We start from the raw sequence: 8511 nt of genomic DNA, 5'->3' as shown, positions 1-8511 counted from the left end.
CCCTTCCTTCAAAATACCGACTGGTTCCAAGACCTCAGGAGAAACAGGCAATAAACTCCTAGAGAGGGCATCAGCCTTAATATTCTTAGAACCCGGAAGGTACGAGACCACAAAATCAAAACGAGAAAAAAACAAGTACCATCGAGCCTGTCTAGGATTCAACCGTTTGGCAGACTCGAGGTAAATCAGATTCTTATGATCGGTCAAGACCACAATACGGTGCTTAGCTCCCTCAAGCCAATGTTGCCAATCCTCAAACGCCCACTTCATAGCCAACAACTCCCGATTGCCGACATCATAATTTCGTTCAGCAGGCGAAAACTTACGAGAAAAGAAGGCACACGGTTTCATTAAGGAACCAACAGGATCCCTCTGAGACAAAACAGCCCCTGCCCCAATCTCAGAAGTGTCAACCTCAACCTAAAACGGAAGAGAAACATCCGGTTGACGCAACACAGGAGCAGAAGTAAAACGATGCTTAAGTTCCTGAAAGGCAGAGACAGCCGCAGGGGACCAATTCGCCACATCAGCGCCCTTCTTCGTCAAATCAGTCAAGGGTTTAACCACGCTGGAAAAATTTGCAATGAAACGGCGATAAAAATTAGCAAAACCAAAAAATTTCTGAAGGCTCTTCACGGATGTGAGCTGAATCCAATCATGAATGGCCTGAACCTTAACCGGATCCATCTCTATAGACGAGGGAGAAAAAATAAAGCCCAAAAAGGAAACCTTCTGCACCCCAAAAAGACACTTAGACCCTTTCACAAACAAGGCATTGTCACGAAGGATCTGAAATACCATCCTGACCTGCTGCACATGAGACAATCATCGGAAAAAATCAAAATATCGTCCAAATATACAATCAGGAATTTATCAAGATAATCCCGGAAGATATCATGCATGAAGGACTGAAAAACAGATGGAGCATTAGAGAGTCCGAATGGCATCACAAGGTATTCAAAATGGCCCTCGGGCGTGTTAAACGCAGTTTTCCATTCATCACCCTGCTTAATACGAACAAGATTATAAGCCCCCCGAAGGTCAATCTTAGTAAACCAACTAGCTCCCTCAATCCTAGTAAACAAATCGGAAAGCAAAGGTAAAGGATATTGAAACTTGACCGTGATCTTATTCAAGAGACGATAATCAATACAGGGTCTTAAGGAACCATCTTTTTTAGCAACAAAAAAGAACCCCGCTCCCAACGGTGAAGAGGATGGCCGAATATGCCCTTTCTCCAAAGACTCCTTAATATAGCTCCGCATGGCGGTATGTTCAGGTACAGACAGTTTGAAAAGTCGGCCCTTAGGAAACTTACAGCCTGGAATCAAGTCAATAGCACAATCGCAGTCCCTGTGTGGTGGAAGGAAACTGGACTTGGGCTCATCGAATACATCCTGAAAATCAGACAAAAACTCCAGAATTTCAGAAGAGGGAGAAGGGGGGATAGACATCAGAGGAACATCATTATAAACCCCCTGACAACCCCAACTAGTCACAGACATGGACTTCCAATCCAAAACAGGATTATGTACTTGCAACCATGGAAAACCCAGCACGATAGCATCATGCAAATTATGCAACACCAGAAATCGACAATCTTCCTGATGGGCTGGCGCCATGCGCATGGTCACCTGTGTCCAAAACTGGGGCTTATTTTTAGCCAAGGGTGTAGCATCAATGCCCCCCAAAGGAATAGGGTTCTGCAAAGGCTGCAAGGGAAAACCACAACGCCTGGCAAACTCAAAGTCCATTAAGTTCAAGGCGGCGCCTGAATCCACAAACGCCATGACAGAAAATGATGACAATGAACAGATCAAGGACACAGATAACAGAAATTTAGGTTGTACAGTACTGATGGTAAAGGAACTGGCGATCCTCTTGGTCCGCTTAGGGCAGACAGAAATGACATGGGAAGCGTCGCCACAATAATAACACAACCTATTCTGACGTCTGAAACCTTGTCGTTCCGTTCTAGACAGAGTCCTATCACATTGCATTGGCTCAGGAATTTGCTCTGAGGATAACGCCATAGTGCGCACAGTTCTGCGCTCCCGCAAGCGCTGATCAATCTGAATGGCCAGAGATATAGAATCACTCAGATTGGAGGGTGTGGGAAACCCCACCATAACATCTTTAACGGATTCAGAAAGACCCTTTCTGAAAATTGCCGCCAAAGCATCATTATTCCATTTAGTCAATACAGACCATTTTCTGAATTTCTGACAATACAATTCTGCCGCCTCTTGACCCTGAGACAGGGCCAACAAGGTCTTCTCAGCTTGATCCACCGAATTAGGTTAATCATACAGTAATCCTAACGCCTGAAAGAAGGAGTCTACATTAAGCAAAGCAGGATCCCCAGATTCCAGGGAAAATGCCCAATCCTGTGGATCACCACGCAGCAGGGAAATGATGATTTTAACTTGTTGAATGGAATCACCGGAGGATCGAGGTTTCAATGCAAAAAAACAGTTTACAGTTGTTTTTAAAACTCAAAAATTTGGACCTGTCACCAAAAAACAAATCAGGAGAAGGTATCTTTGGTTCTAAAGCAGGAGTCTGAACAATGTAATCAGAAATACCCTGTACTCTAGCAGCAAGCTGGTCTACACGAGAAACTAATTCCTGAACATTCATGCTAGCACAAGGCTCTTCAGCCACCCAGAGATAAAGAGGGAGGAGAAGACAAAACAGACTGGAGAAAAAAAAATGGCTCAAGATCTTTCCTCCCTTCTTCTGAGATGCAATTAACTCATTGTTGGCCAGTAGTACTGTTATGATCAGGTGGCCTTGGAGCAGCATGAAATGACCTTCGCTGGAGCAGTGGTAACTTTACTGACCGCAAACCCTGATCCTATCACCGCAACTAGAAGTAGCCGTGGGGTGTGCCTAACCAGACCTAGACACCTCGACACAGCCTAAGGACTAAATATCCCTAAAGATGGAAATAGTAAAACTCTCTTGCCTCAGAGTAGATCCCCAAAGGATAGGTAGCCCCCCACAAATAATGACTGTGAGTAGGAGAGGAAAAGACACACGCAGACAGAAAACAGGGATAAGCAAAGGAGGCCACTTCTACCTAGATAGGAAAGGATAGAACAGGATACTATGCGGTCAGCATAAAACACTACAAAATATCCACAGCAGAAAAATACAAAAACTCCACCACCTAACTATAGATGTGGAGAGTATATCTGCGACTCCAGCGAGTCCAACTAGACTGAGAAAAACATCAGGCACAGTCTAGCAGGAACAAAATAGAAACAAGATAAGCACAGAAAATAAACACACAGCAGTGTGTCTAAAAAAAAGAAGCAAACACTTATCTTAGCTGAATTGGCAGCAAGCAGGAGAGGCCAGGCAGAGGACCAACACTTCCAAAGGAACATTGACTACTGGCAAGGACTAATGAGTCCTGCACAGCTAAATAACCCAGTCAGAATTGCAATTAGCAGAAACACCTGTCCAAGACTGCTGCTCAGGAATAACTGCATTACCATCAACAACCACCGGAGGGAGCCCAAGAGCAGAATTCACAACAGCCAGCGCAGTCACCAGATCTCAATCCCACTGAGCTGTTGTTGGAGCAGCTTGACCGTATGGTGCGCAAAATGTGCCCATTAAGCCAAACCAACTTGTGGGAAGGGCTTCTGGAAGCATGGGGTGACATTTCTCCAGATTACCTCAGCAAATTAACTGCTAGAATGCCAAAGGTCTGCAATGCTGTAATTGCTGCAAAGGGAGCATTCTTTGACGAAAGCAAAGTTTGAAGGAGAAAAGAAAATTATTATTTCAAATAAAAATCTTTAGTTCAAACCTTGTCAATGTCTGGACTAGATTTTAAATTCATTTGGCAACTCATTTGATTAATAAAAGTATGAGCTTTCATGGAACACAACAAAATTGTCTGGGTGACCCTAAACTTTTGAACGGTAGAGTAGATCGGCCAATATATGTGAGTCAAATTGCCATGTCAAGGCGTCGTTCGAAAATTGGTTCCCTGTCCTGATATGTCACCTCTCCTGGGCATATAAGCCTACAAATTATGAGGCAGGAATGTACTAGCTAATCTGCTTAAAATCACCAGTGGCTAATGGAAGTGGAAGTGCACATGCCCAAAAGGCTATGATTCAATAGAAGAAAAAAGGACCAGTAAATCTAAACTAGTGTGAATAGGCGCCAACCAAAAAAAGCATATACGCAACAAATAGTAAGGTTGCACAATAATATACAAAGAAGAATTGCTCTACAGGGTGGGCCATTTATATGGATACACCTGGGTGGGCTATGTATATGGATACACCTAAATAAAATGGGAATGGTTGATGATATCAACTTCCTGTTTGTATCACATTAGTATATTGGAGGAGGAAAACTTTTCAAGATGGGTGGTGACCATGGCAGCCATTTTGAAGTCAGCCATTTTGGATGCAATTTTATAAATGGCCCACCCAGGTGTATCCATATATATGGCCCACCTTGTAGATCATTGAAACTGCATTTCTGCAATAGGAAAAAATAGAAAAAGCCCTATATAATGTACACATGAAATATCTGCAAAAACTGCTATGAAAAGAGCAAGGTACTCCATGCATAGATTGGCCAATATACAGTACAGACCAAAAGTTTGGACACACCTTCTCATTTAAAGATTTTTCTGTATTTTCATGACTATGAAAATTGTACATTCACACTGAAGGCATCAAAACTATGAATTAACACATGTAGAATTATATACTTAACAAAAAAGTGTGAAACAACTGAAATATGTCTTATATTCTAGGTTCTTCAAAGTAGCCACCTTTTGCTTTGATGACTGCTTTGCACACTTTTGGCATTCTCTTGATGAGCTTCAAGAGGTAGTCTCCGGGAATGGTTTTCACTTCACAGGTGTGCCCTGTCAGGTTTAAGGCCGGCTTCACACTTGCGAGTTTTACGGACGTAAGAGCGCAGAAACTACGTCCGTAAAACTCGCAAAAAATACGGCACAATTATTCTCTATGCCTCTGCTCCTATCTGCCGTATTTTACTGATCAGTATTATACGGCTTTCTACGGCCGTACAAAATCGCAGCATGCTGCGTTTGTCACCGTACTGCGCAAGAAATACGCCAATGAAAGTCTATGGAAGCGTGAAAAATACGGATTACACACGGACAAGCAGTGTGACTTGCGAGAAATACGCAGCGCTGTTAGAGAGAAAAGCCGGCAATTCAGTGCGGTGTACAGTAAAATCACACTGACAGCTTACAGTAGAATAGGTAGAATAAATGTGTACACATAGAATAGGTATATATATATATGTCAGTGAGACACATATATGTATATATATTAATATTTTTTCCAGTGCTATACAGCTTGAAAGCCGGTAATTCAATTACCGGCTTTTTCCTTCTCCTTCCTAAAACCCGACATGATTTGAGACATGGTTTACATACAGTAAACCATGTCTTCTCTCCATTTTTTTTGCAGATTCCACACTACTAATGTCAGTAGTGTGTATCTGCAAAATTTGGCCGTTCTAGCTCTTAAAATAAAGGGTTAAATGGCGGAAAAAATTGGCGTGGGCTCCCGCGCAATTTTCTCCGCCAGAGTAGTAAAGCCAGTGACTGAGGGCAGATATTAATAGCCTGGAGAGGGTCCATGGTTATTGCCCCCCCCCCGGCTAAAAATATCTGCCCCCAGCCACCCCAGAAAAGGCACATCTGGAAGATGCGCCTATTCTGGCACTTGGCCACTCTCTTCCCATTCCCGTGTAGCGGTGGGATATGGGGTAATGAAGGGTTAATGCCACCTTGCTATTGTAAGGTGACATTAAGCCTAATTAATAATGGAGAGGCGTCAATTATGACACCTATCCATTATTAATCCAATTGTAGTAAAGGGTTAAATAAAACACAAACACATTATTTAAAATTATTTTAATGAAATAAAAACAATGGTTGTTTGAGTATTTTATTCTACGCCCAATCCAGTCACTGAAGACCCTCGTTCTGTGAAAGAAATAACATAATAAACCAACAATATACTTACCCTCCGCAGATCTGTAACGTCCAACGATGTAAATCCTTCTGAAGGGGTTAAAACATTTTGCAGCAAGGAGCTTTGCTAATGCAATGCTACTCCTCGCTGCAAAACCCCGGGGAATGAGTCTAAATATAGATCAATGAGCTATATTTAGCTTCATTTGCGGTGAGGCGCCCTCTGCTGGATGTTCATAGATCGTGGGAAATTACCTAGAAAGCCTGGGAATTTTTTCCGCCATTTAACCCTTTATTTTAAGAGCTAGAACGGCCAAATTTTGCAGATACACTCTACTGACATTAGTAGTGTGGAATCTGCAAAAAAAATGGAGAGAAGACATGGTTTACTGTATCTAAACCATGTCTCAAATCATGTCGGGTTTTAGGAAGGAGAAGGAAAAAGGCGGTAATTGAATTACCGGCTTTCAAGCTGTATAGCGCTGGAAAAAATATTAATATATATACATATATGTGTCTACTGACATATATATATATATATATATATATATATATATATATATATATATATATATAGACAGTATATATATATATTTTTTTCTTTTTGGGACACATGGATCACTTCTATAGCGGTATGTTGGTTTTGCAAGCCTGCGAGAAAACCACGCAGTACGGATGCCATACGGATTACATACGGAGGATGCCATGCGCAAAAAACGCTGACACACCCTGCCTACGGAGGAGCTACGGACCACTATTTTCGGGACATTTCAGCGTATTACGGCCGTAATATACGGACCGTATTTTCATACGCTGAGTGTGAAGCCGGCCTTATAAGTGGGATTTCTTGCCTTATAAATGGGGTTGGGACCATCAGTTGTGTTGAGCAGAAGTCTGGTGGATACACAGCTGATAGTCCTACTGATTAGACTGTTAGAATTTGTATTAAAGGGAAGGTGCCGCGTTTTAATATTGTAAAAAAAAAAAACAAACCTCTTTAATTCCTTATTTTCATAAGTTATTTTCAAGTGCATAGTATTTATTGTTTTTTTTTATTCATTTTTTTTCTGCCACTGGGCGCCGCCATTTTCATTTGCAGGACTGTAAGTGTAGCTGCACGACACTTACAGTCTTCACATACGGCTGCCCTGGACATAGGACTCAGCAGTCGGCGTCCGACCCCATAGCTATCATTATAAGCTTCTCTGCTCTGATGTGGCCACGCCCCCTGGGCGGTCTCCACATCACAGCAGAGGCAGGAGATCGGCGCCATCTTGCTTTAGCCCACAGTGGAGCGTACCTGTGTTCCCTGTCCTCTGCTGCCTGTAATCTCTAGAATCGCTAGAGAGGGTGAAGTGCTGTGGTCTGATGTCCTCTTATCTGGAGCTGCAGAGAGGTAACAGAGGGGGAGGGGGAGAATCTCTGTGCTGCTCGGACCTCACTGCAGCTCCTCACAGGACATCAGACCCTGCATCTATCACTATACTGTGCTGAGCCATGTATCTAATCCTCTCCTGTGCTGAGCCGTGTATCTAATCCTCTCTGTGTGATACTGTCTGCTGAGCCGTGCATCTATCACTATACTGTGCTGAGCCATGTATCTAATCCTCTCCTGTGCTGAGCCGTGTATCTAATCCTCTCCTGTGTGATAGTGACTGCTGAGCCGTGTATCTAATCCTCTCCTGTGTGATACTGTCTGCTGAGCCGTGTATCTAATCCTCTCCTGTGTAATACTGTCTGCTGAGCCGTGTATCTAATCCTCTCCTGTGTGATACTGTCTGCTGAGCCGTGTATCTAATCCTATACTGTCTGCTGAGCCGTGTATCTAATCCTCTCCTGTGTGATACTGTCTGCTGAGCCGTGTATCTAATCCTATACTGTCTGCTGAGCCGTGTATCTAATCCTCTCCTGTGTGATACGGTCTGCTGAGCCGTGTATCTAATCCTATACTGTGTGCTGAGCCGTGTATCTAATCCTCTCCTGTGTGATACTATCTGGTGAACCGTGTATCTAATCCTCTCCTGTGCTGACCTGTGTATCTAATCCTGTGGAATACTGACTGTTGAGCCGTGTATCTAATCTTCTCCTGTGTGATACTGTCTGCTGAGCCATGTATCTAATCCTCTCCTGTGTGATACTGTCTGGTGAACCGTGTATCTAATCCTATCCTGTGCTGACCTGTGTATCTAATCCTGTGGAATACTGACTGTTGAGCCGTGTATCTAATCCTCTCCTGTGTGATACTGTCTGCTGAGCCATGTATCTAATCCTATCCTGTGTGATACTGTCTGCTGAGCCGTGTATCTAATCCTATCCTGTGTGATACTGTCTGGTGAACCGTGTATCTAATCCTATCCTGTGCTGACCTGTGTATCTAAGGCTATGTGCACACGTCCGGATTTTTAGCGTTTTTTTTTTGCGGAATTTCGCCATAAAAACGCTATAAATCCACTAAAAAAACGCTAACATTATACATCCTATCATTTAGAATGCATTCCGCATTTTTTGTGCAGATGTTAGCGTTTTTT

The sequence above is a fragment of the Ranitomeya imitator genome, chromosome 2 (assembly GCF_032444005.1).
Source record: "Ranitomeya imitator isolate aRanImi1 chromosome 2, aRanImi1.pri, whole genome shotgun sequence".
In the NCBI taxonomy this organism is placed as follows: Eukaryota; Metazoa; Chordata; class Amphibia; order Anura; family Dendrobatidae; genus Ranitomeya; species Ranitomeya imitator.
The sequence above is the reverse complement of the archived record's forward strand: the minus strand, read 5'-3'. Positions refer to the sequence as shown.